This window comes from Delphinus delphis, chromosome 3 (genome assembly GCF_949987515.2).
Source record: "Delphinus delphis chromosome 3, mDelDel1.2, whole genome shotgun sequence".
NCBI classification, from domain to species: Eukaryota; Metazoa; Chordata; class Mammalia; order Artiodactyla; family Delphinidae; genus Delphinus; species Delphinus delphis.
Genome location: NC_082685.1, coordinates 168,362,770 through 168,380,022, shown reverse-complemented (window position 1 = coordinate 168,380,022; position 17,253 = coordinate 168,362,770). Strand labels below are relative to the sequence as shown.

The 17,253-nt window shown below is 42.6% G+C and overlaps 1 long non-coding RNA gene across 1 annotated transcript; it reads left to right on the top strand.

Annotated features, from left to right (window-relative positions):
* The first annotated feature begins 5,681 nt into the window (after window positions 1–5,681).
* On the top strand, window positions 5,682–16,850 carry LOC132422327 (uncharacterized). Its single transcript, XR_009518847.1, has 2 exons — window positions 5,682–5,943; window positions 16,292–16,850. It is a non-coding gene; the product is annotated as an uncharacterized lncRNA (long non-coding RNA).
* Window positions 16,851–17,253: the final 403 nt, after the last annotated feature.

Below are 17,253 nucleotides of genomic sequence, written 5' to 3'. Positions count from 1 at the left end.
CTCATCTTAAAGTCCTGTGGGGTGTGTTTGTGTGTGTGTGTTTGAGATGTTTGTTGGGTGTTTTGTTGTATGCATTTATTGTGTATTGTGTGCAGTGTATGTGTAATTAGGGGTGTTGTGTGTCTGGTGTGTTGTATGTGGGGTGTGTGTTTTGTGTGTGGTATAAGGTATGGGCTATGTATGGTGTATGTGGTGTATGTGGTGTGTGTGGTGTGTGTGTGTATGTGGTGTGTGTGGTGTGTATGGTGTGTGTGGTATGTGTGTATTGGTGTGTGTGTATGTGGTGTGTGTGATGTGTATGGTGTATGTAGTGTGTGTGGTGTGTGTGTGTATATGGTATGTGTGGTGTGTATGGTGTATATGGTGTGTGTCGTATGTGTAGTGTGTGTGGTTTGTGTGTGTATGTGGTGTTTGTGGTGTGTGTGTGTATATGGTGTGTGTGATGTGTGTATGGTGTATGTAGTGTGTATGGTGTGTGTGGTGTGTGTGGTGTGCGTGTGGGTGGTGTGTGTTTGTGGTGTGTGTGATGTGTGTGGTGTGTGTGTATGTGGTGTCTGTGTTGTCTTTGTGTGGTGTGTGTGTGTATGTGGTGTGTGTGGTGTGCATGGTGTATGTTGTGTGTATGGTGTGTGGTGTGTATGTTGTGTGTGGTGTGTGTGGTGTATGTGGTGTGTGTGTGTATATGGTATGTATGGTGTGTGGGGTGTATATGGTGTGTGTGTGTCTGTGGTGTGTATGGTGTATGTGGTGTGTGTGGTGTGTATGGTGTATGTTGTGTGGTGTGTATGGTGTGTTTGGTGTGTGTGGTGTGTATGTTGTGTGTGGTGTGTATGGTGTATGTGGTGTGTGTGTATATGGTATGTGTGGTGTGTGTGGTGTATATGGTGTGTGTGTGTCTGTGGTGTGTATGGTGTGTGTGGTGTATGTGGTGTGTGTGTACATGGTGTGTGTGTGTGATGTGTTTATTTTCCTCTTCTTGTTTGCACACAGGCTACTGCTTCTGTGCTCACCAGGTATCTAGTTCAGACCTGTCATATCAGCTTCCCCCACTCACCCCCCTCCCAGCACTGAAGGTTCACACCAGGTAAGTGAGCCTCACTCTCCCTGCTCACAGAAGGCTCTCATCCACAGTGCTGCAGGAATGGTCTCCCATCAGATTCTGACATCTGTGTCTTGGCCCCTGCTCAATACCTCACATTGGTCCTAATTCTGCTCCACAGAGATGCTCACCTTGTTTTGAGTGAGGTTATGCTCTTTTAATATATTGTGTAATTCACTGTTGCTCTTATTGGGATCAGTAGAACTGGAGAACTTACAGCGGGGCAGGTGCCTGAGGACTCGAAGTGTTTTCTGACCAGACACTTCCTTTTCAGGCACTTGCACGATGTGCTTGAAACCAGGTGGCCCCAGCTAAACTGTCAGAGCCTCGGTCCAGACACCTCTGGTGTCTGCCAGATGACCAATTTTAGAAATTGAACCCACCAGGGACAGCGTGGTAGATCCCTGCCAAGTGTAGGACTTCAATCATAATTAGATTGTTAATTTGGCAGTTTTCTTTGCTTAAATATTAATGAGAACCAGGCTGATACTGTCTCGGAGATTTGGAGCTTGGTTTGCAGTAAGCAGATGGGGTGAACCTGTCCAATTAGTGGTCTGCCTCATTGGAAACAGAATTGCCTTGAAATTAAAGAGTGATCTCCACTTCCCACCTGGACTTCCAGCATTGGAAATTAAACTAAAGATCAAGCCAGGAGTAAAATGCATATTTCCTCTTGAAGTGAGCATCATGAAAGCCACTGTCACTATAAAAAGATTGCTTACATTGCAGAATGGGTAAATGTTGGAAAATTGAAAGGACTCAGATCTTTATAGAAACAAGCATTCACCTGAAACATTAAAATGAGCATGAAATATATGCATTTTCTACTTAGTTTATAAATAGAATGTTTCCCTGTTGAGGTTTCCCCCTGCTGTTAAAATGTTCATCTCTGTTACTCAAATGCTAACAGGCTGGCCATTTTCAAGATAAGTGGCTTGGGTTTTACATGAATCCTGGCTTTTCCTTATGTGGATGCCCTCCTTTGTCTTCAGAATTAGAGGTAAAATAAGAACAAACACTGTAGTGTTTGGGTGATCCCATGCTTTGTGTTGGTCTCCCTTCCTCTTGGCTTTAGAACTTCAGTGAATGTAGGATTTGAAATATTTCTTAATCTTAGGAAAGCCTGTGCTGTTTGTGGCATATAATGTGGCAAAACCCATGGGCATCAAAATCCACAGAAGTTGCCAGTTTTCCTCACCTTTTTAGGAAGAAAATGATAGCAATACATGACATAAGAACTGTTTTAAAGTAAATGATCATTGATTATTTTAGATCAGCAGTTCCCAACATTTTTGGCACCTGGGGCCAGTTCCACGGAAGACAATTTTTGCACAGATGGGGCCGGCAGGGGGGAGCTAGGGCGGATGTTTCAGGCGGTCATATGAGCGATGGGGAGTGATAGACAGTGGGATGAAGCTTTGTTGGCTCTCCCACTGCTCACTACCTGCTGTGTGTCCTGGTTCTTAGTGGGCCGCTGACTGGTACTGGTCTGCAGCCAGGGTGTTGGGGTCCCCTATTTTAGATAACCTTGAGAATGTGTTTTATGCAAACGATTCCCAAAGATGACAATATACTCCTAACTAAAATAAAATAAAATGCATTCATGCACCACAGACCCTGTGAGTAGAGGCTTTGAGGCCAGGTATCAGTGCATTTCATGCTCAAGCCATAGTTTCAAGCACCCAGGAGTGGATCTGGGTGTGTGGGTTGAGAGGGAGAGATGCTTTCTGCAAGTGGAGTCTGACTATTCAGGTCAGCACAGCTTGGCTACACAATGTACTTCTTCAGATATTATTAACCCATTATTTTCCAAGACATACATATAATTTTATTTATTTGGAACTGAGAGGATGTGTAACACCCTATCCCACCTTCAGTATTAAACTTCAAATATTGTTTCTTTCCTGATGATTGTCTTTGCCCCTTTTCCTAACGTTTGGATCTCTCCATTCTCCTAACACCTAAAGGCAGGTTTTTTTCGTAAACCCCATGCCTTACTTGGCAGATTATTGCAGTTTAAATCTTTTCACATCATTTCATATACCTGTAACTTCCTTTGTTATTGTTCTTTTTTTGTGGTTGGAAAAGATGCTTGGTTCTTTGTTTTTGTTTAATTGGTTGAATCATGAAATTGGCTTGGATCTGTTATTCTCAGTCATTATATTTATTTATGATAAAAGCTCTTAACATACTGGATACAGAAGGAACATACCTCAACATAATAAAGGCCACATATGACAAGCCTACAGATAATTCATACTTAATGATGAAAGTTTGAAAGATTTTCCTCTATGATCAAGAACAAGACATGGACGCTCACGCTCAATACTCCTATTCAACATAGTCCTGGAAGCCCTAGATAGAGCAAGTAGGCAACAAAAACAACAACAAAAAAAAAAAAAAAAAAAAAGGAAAAAAACATCCAAATAAGAAAGCAAGAAGTAAAATTGTCTCTGTTTGCAGAATAAATGATCTTATATATAGAAAATGCTAAAGACTCCACCAAAAAGACTCTTAGAACTAACAAACCAATTCAGTAAAGTTGCAGGATGTAAAATCAACACACAAAAATCAGTTGTTTCTGTAAACTAACAATAAACTATCTGAAAAAGAAATAAAGGGGAAAAAAATCCCATTGATAATAGTATCAAAAATATTAAAATATATAGAAATACATTTTACCAAAGAGGTGAAAACTATAAGACATTGATGAAAGAAATAGAAGAAGACACAAATAAATGGAAAGATATCCCTTGTTCATGGATTGGAAGAATTAATATTATTGAAATGTTTATATTACCCAAAGCCATCTATGGATTCAATGTAATCCTTATCAAAATTCTAATGGCATTTTTCACAGGAAATGTAACAAACAGATATCAGTTTTTTGTCATTCCAACATAAGAAATAGGAAAACAATCCTGAGAAAGAAGAACAAAGCTGACTTCTTGACTTCAAACAATACTATGAAGCTATAGGAATCAAAACAGTATGCTACTGGCATAAAAAAACAGACAGATAGACCAATAGAACAGAACTAAGGTCCTCAGAAATAAACCCACACAGATATGGTCAACTAATATTTGACAAGGGAGGCAAGAATACTCAATGGGGAAAGGACAGTCTCTGCAATAAATGATGTTGAGAAAACTGGATATTCACATGCAAAAGAAAGAAGTTGAACCACTATCTTACACCCCTCACAAAAATTTACTTGAATTGGATTTAAGGCCTGAAACCTTAAAACTCCTAGATGAAAACACAGGGAGAAACCTCCTGGACATTGGTCTTGACAATGATTTTTTTAAATATGATACTAAAAGCACAAGCAACAAAAGAAAAAAAATAAAAATAAAAGACAAGTGGAATTACATCAAACCAAAAAGCATCTATACAGCAAAAGTAACAATCAGCAAAATGAAAAGGCAACCTCTGGAATGGGAGAAAATATGTGCTAGTCATATATTTGATTAAAGGTTAATATCCAAAATATATAAGAAACTCATACAACTCATTAGCAAAAAGGCAAATAATAAAAAATGGACAAAGGACCTGAATAGAATTTTTTCCAAAGAGGAAATACAACTGGCCAACAGATATATCAAATATGCTTGACAGTAATGATCAACAGGGAACTGTAAATCAAAACCACAACAAGACATCACCTCACACCTGTTAGAAAGCCCATTATGACAAAGATAACAAATGTTGGTGAGGATGTAGAAAAAAAGGAATCTTTGTGCACTGTTGGTGGGAATGTAAATCAGTGCCGTCACTATGGAGAACAGTATGGAGGTTCCTCAGAAAACTAAACATAGAACTACCATATGATCCAGTAATCCTGCTTCTAGGTATATATCCAAAGGATATGAAATCACTACCTTTAAGACACATCTCCACTCCCATGTACATTGCAGCATTATTCACAAAACCGAGGCATGGAAACAACCTAAGTGTCCATTGACAGATGGATAAATAAAATTTAAGTACAATATTAATACAGTGGAATATTATTTAGCCATAAAAAAGAAAGCAATTCTGTCATTTGTGACAACATGAATTAACCTTCAGGTCTTTATGCTAAGTGAAGTAAGTCAGACAGAGAAAGACAAATAGAGTATGATCTCACTTACATGTGGTATCTATAAAGCTGAACTCATAGAAACAGAGAGTAGTTTGGTGGCTGCTGGTGGCTGGGGGTTGGGAGCTGGGGAAATTGGAAGATGTTAGTCAAAGGGTACAAACTACCAGTTATAAGATGGATAAGTTCTAGGAATCTAATGTATAGCGTGGTGATGATAGTTAACAGTTTTTTATACCTGAAAGTTGCTAGGAGAGTAGATCTTAAATGTTCTTACCACCAAAAAAAAAAAAAAAAAAAAGATTATTATGTTGGGTGAAATAATTAATCTTATGTTGTATAGGATGTGTTAACTGGCCTTATTGTGATAATCATTTCACAATATATACATGCATTAAATCAGCACACCATGCATCTTAAACTTACACAACATTATATGTCAATTATATCAGTAAAGCTGGGGAAAAAAAAGAGACTATTTCAGCTGTGTAAGGATGGTTCTCTCTACATAAGGATGGGCTTTCCCAAGTGACAATGGTGCCCTTTTCTTTCCCAAATTAGGCTATTTTGTCAGACTCAGATCCTTTTTTTTTTTTTTTTTTTTTTGCAGTACGTGAGCTTCTCACTGTTGTGGCCTCTCCCGTTATGGAGCACAGGCTCTGGATGGGCAGGCTCAGCGGCCATGGCTCACGGGCCCAGCCACTTCGCGGTATGTGGGATCTTCCCGGACCGGGGCACGAACCCGTGTCCCCTGCATCGGCAGGTGGGCTCTCAACTACCGCGCCACCAGGGAAGCCCAGACTCAGAACCTTTAATTTGAGTATTAGTGTCTGATTTGGAGCCTGGTTCCTTAAACTGTGGCTTATTCTACTCTGGAAAGGATGAGCTAGTGTCTTTAGGGTTTAAAATAAGCTCAGGCGAGCTCCATAGCTCTGGCATTTTGGACTTAGGTTTTGGGTTATCATTTGAAGATCATCAAAATGCTGCATTATACTGGCATCCATAGGAAGTAATCCAGGCATTAGCAACTTGGAGTCATAAGTTCCTCGCTTTCCCACCACATGGTGTTCCCCTTGACAAGAGCCAGACTTGACACGTCAGGAAGACAATTCTACATGCAGCTGCGGGGATGGGTCTCAGCACCATGTTTCACATTCTTCCCACACAGGACCTAAACTGATTTATGACAACAATTTCATGAATTATGCTCTGTTCAGTTTGATTAGCAGTTACTGCACTGAGTTGTGCTTTTCTCCTTGTGGCATATGATCCCCTACGGGATCTGTGTGACAGAAAGCTCTTTTCGCAACTGATTCTGACATTTAAATGTATATGGTGCCCTGAAGAAGCAGACTGTCAGTACTGATTGCTTACTTTTACCCCAACAGTTCTTAAATTATACCCCCAAAATGGCACAACTTACCACCCTGACCCCTCATCTGCTAACATGTTCTGCTCACATGTGCAAAGATCATCTGTCCTCCCTCAAGTGGAAAAAAATGAAGGGTATAAGCAGCAGATCAACCATGTCATTAGCTTCAGATTTTCATAGGTTGTTTTTAAATTTAATTTTGTAGAGCTGCTTAAAATAGTGAAAGCATTTTAGATTGCTTTCATGATTAGCATCTTTACATCTAACTTCTAGTCTGCCAAACCCATGCTTCTATCATCTTATATGCTTGTGAATAAATTGAATTAAAAACAGAGGAAAACCTCTAAACCTTTGGACTGTATAATTTAGGGCAAGTCACATCTTCCCTTTAAGCCTTGAGTCCCTAACTTCTAAAATGAGGCACTAACAGTTCTTATTGTCTACAGTGGCTTTGAGGGTAAATGAGCCATTGCCCACTGGCTGGTTCAAGAGAAACACTCAACCGCTTTAAAGAAAATGTATATTCAGATGATAACTTTTTTCACTAAACATTTTTAGTTGTAAATGACTAAGGTTTGCCTTCAGACTTGTTCTTTTGTGCATACCTTTTTACCCTCATTCATTTAGGTGAAAAAATATCCCATTACAGTTTGTTCTATCTATGAAATGGATATCCTTAGAAGTATGATTTTGAGGTATCTGATGATGTCTTTTTCCATTTCTCTTGTTTCCAACTTAAAATCTTAAAAATTCCAAAAAATATACACACACACACATACATACATACATAAGTACATCCACATGTATAAACTGAATATAGACCATACATCATATGTATGTGTACATGTCTCCCTCATCTCTCTCTCTTTTTATGTATATGTGTATACACACACAGAATGTATATATGATAAGAAAAACCTGTGGGTTATGTGTTCAATAATCCCAGGACCAAAATAATAAAATAAAACTTAATAAAACACCAAGAAAGTGGGATTCCCCAGCTTTTATTTCCCAGTGGAAGTCTCGACCACTTTCCCGGTGAAATGATCTTGTAGACTTAAAAACTAAATAACAGCCTCTCCCTACCTGAGATTCTGTATTATGGAAAGTTCTAAAATAAACTGTAAATGAACTCCCAATTTTATAAATCAGAGCTTTCAAAGGATTGTTTAGTTAAAGCCTTGAAAATTAAAGTATATTTCAAACATTCTAGTGGCAGTTCTAAAATAAAAGAATACTATCTGGAAAGCAAATAATCCCTTCAGTGTGCAATCAGAGAAGTGGGCTTTGAGTTCTGGCTCCGTCCCCTGCTAGAGGTCCCAGCAGGGGTGTGGGTGGAGGTGCAGGCACTCAGACCTTCTTCAAGGACCTGCTGCGGGGAGATGACAAAGGGAGCAGAGTTGACCGACAGCCCTGGGTCCCACCCCACTGGATTCACCCTGGGCTACTCCCAGGCAGTGACTGAGCATGGTCAGGGTGCAAGAAAGTGCCTGCTCCTGTCCATATGGGACTCTTTCACCATTACACTTGCACATAACATCTGTAGCATCTTGTCACAATATGATGAATCAGGTGTGCATGTGCACGTGTGTGTGTGTGTGTGTGTGTGTGTGTGTGTGAGATATTGGCCTCTCTCACAGGGTTCATTTTTAATGAATATGTTCCCATCCAAAAGCCTTCTGGTACAGATATGCCTTACTTTCAGAAAACTGTATAGAAATAAATCATATAAATCAGGTGACTATTTGCATGAGGGTGGGGCTTTCCTGTAAGGTTCCTAGAGGCCCTTTTAAGGAAGCTAGACTTTCCCCTGCAGAAAGGTAGTTACACCTTTGAGTACCAGTGACACCTGTGACTTGCTTCTTAAGCGAATACAGCAAAGGTCACTTCTGGGATTATACTGCATCATCTAAAAATGGTCTTAGCAGACTGGCTGTAGAGAAGCTCTTTACTGGTTGAGGAAGTAAGTGGCCATGCTGCAAAGAGCTGAGGGCAGCCCCAGCTGACAGCCAGTGAGAAGCCAGTGCCCTCAATCCCACAACCTCAAGGAATGCACTCTGCCCACACCCTGAGGGTGCTTGGAAGTGGGTCCTTCCCCAACTGAGCCGCCAGATTAGAACTCATTTCTGGCCAACACTTTGTAGCCTTGTGACCATAATCAGAGGACCCAGTTAATCAGCTGTACCCCAACTCCTGATCCACAGAAAAGTGGGATAATACATTGTTGTTGAACTAATACAGTACTGTGCACTTAAAAAACATGTGCACACTCCTATTAAGTGTTCTTAACAGCAACAACAACAAAGAAACAGCAAAAGAATACAAGGACATGTCTACCATGGGCGCATGCATGTCTTCAAACTCTATAAGGTCAGCATGTTAAACGTGTGGACGTTTTTGTATACCAATTAAAACAATCTAAGGAAGTAAAAGAAAGTATCGCTGTCTTAAGCTGTTGAGGCTGTAGAAATTTGTTGCACAGAAATAGATAACTGATATGCATATACAGATGAAGTCTTAGTTGTTACTCAGGCATGACTGTTATGCTTTGGTGGAGATTCATTTAAGAGCTGGGCCCTATTAAAATGTGTTAAAATGAACAAATCCTTCTGAAACTGATTCATGGGCCCTGGTCGTTTCACCATCACACCTGCACCAGCTTTCTTGTTCTTTACATGTGGAAAGGAAAATGGGCACGTGGTAGGAGGGGCTAGAGTCAAGGGGTTTCAGGCAAGTCCGTTTGGGGCAATTAGCAAGGCTCTAGCTGAGATTCTAAATACACAGCTTTAAGTGAGAGACTAAGGCAGTCTCAATGCACTTATTGTTCTACATGGATTTTTCTGTACAAAGTTGTAATTCACATAACTTATAGTCTTTAAAGTTTTAGAGTATAGTTTAGAAAAAATAGGCTCTAAGATAATAAAATGTCAGCATATTTCTGATCTCAAGAACATTAAAATACATATCCGAGAACTAAATAGGCATTATTTCCTGATTAGGCAAGATTCTGGGTTTTCCGTGCTGATTTCCTTATGTGTTCTTTAAAGAGATGTGATAAACTGGCGGTTTCTCTCCTAATGTTCAAGACATGAAGGCACAATTTGCCCCAGGGCTGAGAGATGTGAGGATGGTCAATGTATGCCCTCTTCCCTCATCTTCCGTGGTTACATTCTGAGCATGTGAGGAGTGTCTGGGTTTTTTTCTACAGGCAAAGGATCAAGGAATATTTTGATAACCAATCTCCTATATTGTTGGGTTTGGTTTTCTTCTCTGAGGACATAACTTAGCTATGACAATGTGCAGAAATGAGGAGAATAACGTGTTCTTGACTAAACTTTATCTTACAAGAAACTTCTCGAAATAGAATTTTTAAAATGAGATACCCTTTTGCATTTACTGCACATGGTCACTATCACATCAGCGAGATCAGTCTCCAAGGCTGGAGTGGGGAGTCCCTGCTGCCCAGGAAGCCAGATGGCCCCCCCGACAGAGGACTTCTTTTCCTTCTATGTAGTACATCATACTGTGTTTTAAAAGTAATCTTTTAAAACTATTTTATAAATACATTTTCTTTATATTTACAATGTTAAAATCTAATGAAAAGAAATCCTGAAAACTATTTGCTCTTGATTTGTCTAAATTAGAAATACGTATTTCTTATATACACTTTTTATGTTTAACTATTATATATATGTATATATTTATATATATCTATTCTTTTTCAGATTCTTCTCCCTTATAGGTTATTACAAGATATTAAATACAGTTCCCTGTACTATACAGTAGGTCCTTGTTGTTTATCTATTTGATATATAGTAGTGTCTATATGTTAATCCCAAACTCCTAATTTATCTCTCTCTCACCCCCATTATCCCCTTGGGTAACCATAAATCTGAAGTAAATCAGACAGAGAAAGAGAAATATCATATGATATCACTTATAGGGGAATCTAAAAAACTGATACCGATATACTTATTTACAAAACAAAACAAACTTTTTAAAGTGATCTTGGTGATGTTTCCCACTTGCTCCTGGAGCCTGACCTTTATGAGCTGTGTCAGCAGGCTTCCTTACTCTCCACCTTTTCACTTTTTTCATCCAAGGGTGATCATCGGGTCACTCCAGGTGGGGAGCAGCATTGGGTCAGGGTGTTTATTCCTGACCAGCCCCCCTACACACACAAGCTATCACGGGTTGTCTGTGACTCACCACTGAAGGTCCCAGCCTTTGTTCCTCTGCACCTGCTTCTCTCTGTACCTGGTTCCCAATTCCTCTGTGCCCTCAGCCCTTAGAACAAGGCACTACATCACTGGGGTTTCCTGCTTCCTGCCTTCACCTCTGTAACCAGTCCTTTTATGGGGCATTCTACCCATCACCCCATGGGAGTGTGCCATCTGTTCGTGCTGGGACATGACATATATACTACCTGTTATCTCACAAGTTGCTTACAAAAACCCATGAGAGAGCAAGGCCATCCATGCTTTTCTCAACAGAATGAAGCTGAGGCATGGAGAGTGGGACCAGACTACCCAAGATCACAGAGCTGGTAGAGGCTGGCTGGTGATGGGGGTCCCTTCCCTCCCCGGGTCTCCTTCTTCTCAGTGCAGCTCTTTCTGCTACAGTTCTGCTTTCACATTTAAATCAGAGCTAGAAGTTGGCTTTATCTCTCATTCATTAAAAAAAAAAATAGTGGGTGCCCAGAATGTTCTTACATTATGTACTTATGTTTATTCTCTTATTATAAAGCACCTCCAGCTCATTGACAAAGGGCACAGCCTTACTTTAAAATTAATAGATAGCACCATGGAAACTGGAAGTCTGGGTTATAGCCTGTGTGATGAATTGTTCTAGTCATGACTAGAATAATAGTATATGTTAATAAAACTAGCTGTGTACACTTGCAGCCTCTTTACAATTAGCTGTGCACCACTAATAATATACCTCCTAAATGCCTCAAAGCAGTCCATTTTTATCACAGTTTCCCCCTTCAGAGGTTTTAGGATTCCAGGACAGCACTGTGGAGGCTGACTCTGCCCATCCAGCACCTGGGCCAGGTGATGGCTGGAACATCTGTGTCCAGATGCCTCTTTGCTTGGCTCTCATCATACCTGAGCTGCTCTGGCGCCTGTGCTGTGAAGGCATCAACGAATAAGACCCTTCCTTTTTCCCTCAAGTTCAGTCCAGGGAGGGAGACCAGCACCCAAGTATACCTGCTGGATGGTCACTGCGGTCGTCAGTTGTAAAACTAGCAAGTCTCCTGAACAGATGGGCCCCTTTTACTAAACCTCAGTTGATGTGCATTACCACCGCTCAACACTGACCAGGTCGGAACGCTTACCTTCTCTTACCTGTCCTTGGACTCCCAGGGTTTCAGGCACTTCCTCTTGATTGAGCCAAACCCTCCCAACCATCTGTTTTAGCCCTGTCTTTGTCAGCTTCTCACAGCCCTGTGCGTCCTCATTGCCTTCATGCTTCCAGCACCACATGGCTGGAAATTCTGCTACGGATCAAGAATATCAGGATGAACAAACTAGGAAACCATGACTCACCACCAGGGATGGTCCAGGCTGAGGGATGCTGGGTGCAAATGCCCGGATGCAGGAAGGATTGGTCTGAGTTGCAAAGAAGACCTGCACTGCCAAGGGCGGTAAGTAGGTGAGAGGGATGCTGATAGAGATATCACCAGGGCAGGCTCTGCCCTGCCCTGAGTGAATGGATATTATTTGCATTTTTAAGCCTGTGCAGCCTCTTGAAGAACAGGAATGGGAGATGCCAAGAGTGGTGGCTGAGAGACCAGGTAATTGGTTAGGTAGGGACTCGGGCAAGAAGAGACCAAGGCTGAAGCTGAGATGGTGCTGGGGGAAGGAGAAGGGGGGGGCCTGGCCAGGACTTCCGATGTCAGCCAGTGCTTAATGCCAGCATGCATTTCCTCTGGTTCAAATAGAGGTGTTGTCTGCTCCTCCACTTATGGTTTCCATGGCAACTCTCTGGCTTTTCCCTTCTAGATCAGCGGTAAATGCATGAAGAAGGACCCTGGGCTGGGTGCCTTTTCATCAGGAAAAACTTCTCAAGTGGTTAAAATGAGGAATCGTCCAATTAATTTACACCCCTCTCTCCTGAGGAATTCAAGGAGAGACTTGAAAAAGCTTATTAAACTAGCAGCCCAGCCAGGAGACCTGAGTTCAGGTTTTCTCTCTGTCCCCCACTGCCTGCGGCTGCATGTGTCATCACACTCGATATCTGTTGTTGAACATTTAATTTCTCTCTCCCGCAAGTTTAGCATTAAGTTAGCAGTAGTGCTAAGCTACTTCTTTAGGTTGAACACATGGATGGTAGCCCAATCCAGGTCTTAGCCACACACCCAAAGCTTAATAGGCAGTTCCTTGATATTTAGGCTTTTATCTTCCATCTCATAGAACTTAGAATTGTTGAGGACCTGTACTTCTAGTTGTAGTCTAATTCCTGTTTTGTAATTATGTTGCAAATAGCAGACCATTGTTGTGTGTTGTTTTAACTCTTCCTGACTCCCATTCTTGGGGTGTGTATTATGATGTACTTCGTGAGCTGTTTAGACGTGCTTTAGAAAAAAAAATAAAATGTGAGTGTGCACAGAGACAGGCTGCATTTCATGGAGAAGCTTGGTGTCTGCAGGACCAGCTGGGAGGCAGTGGCAGGAATTCAGGGAGAAATGTGGCATCTGGGGAGTGGAAGTGCAGGATCTCAGGCAGGATCCTTCATTGGAATGGGTGGCTCATTGGAGGTGGGGATGGGAGAAGGCGGAGGTAAGTATAACTCCCAGGCAAAGACCAGGATGGCAGGGCGGGGGGCATTAACCGTACAAGGTGCAACAAGCAGCATGACGGAGCCTAGGTTTAGCCGTGGCATGTTGGGGCATCCTCACGATGAAGACGTCAGATGGGGGCTTCCATAAGCAGGGCTGCTCTGGGACACAGCTGGGGAGAGATCAGTCCACTCTAGTTAACCTCACGACGTGGACACACTTCCCTGAGGGAGGGAGTGCAGGAGCAGAGGGATGAGGGCAGAGCCCTGGGGAAAGGCTCCACTTAGGGGTGAGTGTTGCCGAAACTCTGCCTCTGTTCACTGGTGCCGCGTAGCAATGTGGAGACGGCGTTCTGGAGGAAGTAGAAAAGAATAGCTTTCTTGCTTTGCCAGGCAAAGGAGGACACAGCAGGCTCCTGCCCTCAAGACTGTGTGTCCCACCCTGGAGCGGGTAGTGAAGAGTTTTATCATGCTCAAGGAGCAGGACGTGATCAGGCCGTGGACATTCCTCTGATTGGTTGGTGGTGACGTACCCGGGAGTCAGCATCATCAGCCTTCTGGTTCTGACTGGTCTGGGGTCTCCGTGCTTGTGGGCCCACGTACAGTTAACTTTCCCCCGCTTGTGGGGATTTCATTATCTGCCAAACAGCTCAAAGGACATGGCTCAGAATATTATCAATAGCCCTTGAGGAAGAACTAAAGGTTCTGACTTTGTTCAATGGCTAAAGTATTATTATTCTGTCTTGCTTGCCTGTTTTCCTTTCTTTCTGCATTTTCTCACTTCTCTGATTAAATGTATTCTTTGACTAAAGTTTTTCTGCAGACAAAAGGCAGGCAGAGGACATGGGTGGGGGTCTATTCTCGGAAGACCCCATAGGGTCCTGCTTGGTTACATGAGCAAAGGAAGAAGATACCACGAAGGAGACTGGTAAAGGACAGCCTGAAGGTTAGGGAGACCAGGAGAGTGTACAGCACAGTGAGAAGCAGGTTTCCCCAAAACCTGCCTCCCCACTTCTGCACCCAGCTCTGAGCCAGCAGGCTGACCTGAATAGACCACATTCATAGCCTCCTGTGCCTGTAGCTCTAGGTGGAGTCTGGCCGATGGGTGGCTCAGGCAGGGGGTGGGAGGTGCAGAGGCTGGGACATCGTGCCTGTCCTTTGTCCCTTCAGCTTGAGCAGTGGCCTTGTTCCCTGGTGATGCCAGTGCCCGGGGACCTGGCCACCCCTTGTTGTTCCCCCTGGACCCCGTGCATAAACTTCGTGTAATCCTTTCATTAAATGCTCATCAGTTATGCTCCTTTGAGAAATACATTTTCCCAGCCTGGACCCTGAGTGATGCAGTGATCCCAGGGTGCACCAGGTCAGGGAGATCTCAAGGTTGGATTCAGCACTCAGGTCTCTGATGGTGGTGAGGGCTGTCTCAGTAGAGGCACGTTGGGAGAAGATCACGTGAGCGCCACTGGGAGTCAGGCCGTTTCCAGGGGTTGTCACTGTAGATGCTTTGCCAGCCCTCGTATTCTATGAATGGTTCCTCCTAGAAGGATAGGGGACACCTTCATCACGAATTTACAATCATAACACTTTATTCATTGCTTTTTAAAGACTTTCTTAAATAGGGGTTTTCTTATTTCTCAAAGTGTTAACAATCATCATTTTCACACAAAAGAAGCAATCAAAAGCTGTTGGTGATTTCTCAGTGTGTTGTGCTGTGACTTTGCCTCTCAGAGATCTGGGCGATGTCCAGAGTGACTCAGGGCTCTTAGACACGGAACCAGTTGTGTCCTCACAAGGACTGAAGACCTACCAGGCACCCCTATTTGTTCTTTTTTAAATTTTAAATTTTTTTATTTATTTATTTTTTATTTATTTATTTTTTTTGCGGTATGCTGGCCTCTCACCGTTGTGGCCTCTTCCATTGCAGAGCACAGGCTCCGGACGTGCAGGCTCAGAGGCCATGGCTCACGGGGCCAGCCGCTCCGTGGCATGTGGGATCTTCCCGGACCGGGGCACGAACCCATGTCCCCTGCATCAGCAGGCGGACTTTCAACCACTGTGCCACCAGGGAAGCCCCAGGCACCCCTTTTATCACATCTCTTCATCAGTTCAGGGAAATGATGCCCAGAAACACATGGGGAAATTAAAGCAGGGGTGCCTGGTGGAGGAAAACATCCGTTAGCTTCTAAATAGAAGGGACCCTCCATCTGTCCAAAGTCTCCATGACCTCACAGCAAGGGGGCCAGTGGAAGTGGCCTCATCGCATCAGCATTTCCATGATGCTTGATCATATCACAGATCACATGAATCCTAGTCTTGTGTAGCGTTCATTCTCAGCCCTGAAAAGAGTTTAGTTCCCTTCATTTCTGACCTTCCCATCTTAAAAATATTCATTGTGTTCTTGGCCAAGGTGACTTCAGTAGAGAAAATACTTGATTCTTATAAAGAGTAATCTTTTTCTACCAAAATAAATTATTTTTAATAGCTGGATGAAGTCATATGAATTGCAGGAATAAAGATTTCTTCAGGAAGCAATAAACACCAAAAGATGAGGATTTATTTCATTTCTCCAAATATTACTACCCATTATGTATTGCACACCTAATACAATGGTCCTTCTCAGCTCGTAGACTTACCAGGCACCTGAGGGGAAGGCAGAATGATCCACCCCACACGTAGTAGTGATGGCCTTGCAGGGAGACAAAAGGACATCATTTCCATCAAGGACACTCTTCAAAGTTCTCCTCATACAGATAATAAGGGACACAGAGATGATTTTAATCAATTGTGCTAACTTTTAAAATTGCTTTAAAATTTTACCATTTTTTTCCCCTAAAATTCCAGGCTTTGCCTTTTGAATATTTGATGACACTTGAATTAAATTCAGCAGAAAGGAGAATCCAAAGATCATCTGTATGCCTACATCTCACGGTTAATTTTTATTATTTTTTGTTTGTTTTTGCAGTACGTGGGCCTCTCACTGTTGTGGCCTCTCCCGTTGCGCAGCACAGGCTCCGGACACGCAGGCTCAGCGGCCATAGCTCATGGGCCCAGCCGCTCCGCGGCATATGGGATCTTCCTGGACTGGGGCACGAACCCGTGTCCCCTGCATCGGCAGGCGGACTCTCAACCACTGTGTCACCAGGGAAGCCCTCATGGTTAATTTTTAAATGGTGAAATCTATACATAAACTAGCACTCAAGGAGGGGATGGGAATAAAACCAAAGCCAGTGGCCCAAACTGTGGCTGTGTCTGGAGACTGATTCCAGTCTAGGACCAGGGATCCCGCTGCCACTGATGATGACTCAGACGCAGCTGCAGCCGCCTTTCTTCAACCTCTGCTTCCCCTCGCCTGCTTCTGTAAGAGAATGGAAACAGAAAAAAAGACTTTTTAGGTCTTTTCCAGTGCTGAAAGTCCTTGTCTTCATGAATTTTCTCTTCGTGACTCCTCTATAAATTAATAATGGGGAAAATAGTTCAAGATGACATCAGTTTTTTTTTTAAGCAAAAAATAGAGAAAACCACCAAGCTGCTTGGGTCGGTTATTCCCCCAATACATAAATTCTGACTTATATTTTGCCCCAAACTCCTTGCTTAGCCAGAATTTTTATTAGTGGGCAAACATCCAGAATGAAACAGAAATATAGTTATGGCTTTGTCCCAAATTACATCCTGCACTTGGCTCAATCATCACTGTCTACAGCCAAAGAGGGTCCCCCGAATACAAGCAGGCCTCTCTCCTTGAGGAATGTCTTCTGGCCCCCCCAGCTGAGACAAGGAGGCAGGAACGCTGGTGTCTTCTCTGCACAGGGACACAGCGGAGGGAAGAGGGAGAGAAAGGACCCAGGGGCTAAAGAAAGATGGGTGAGATGGATTGGTTGCTATGGCTTGTCTTTGTTTTTTTTAATCTCAGAGATATTTTATTTT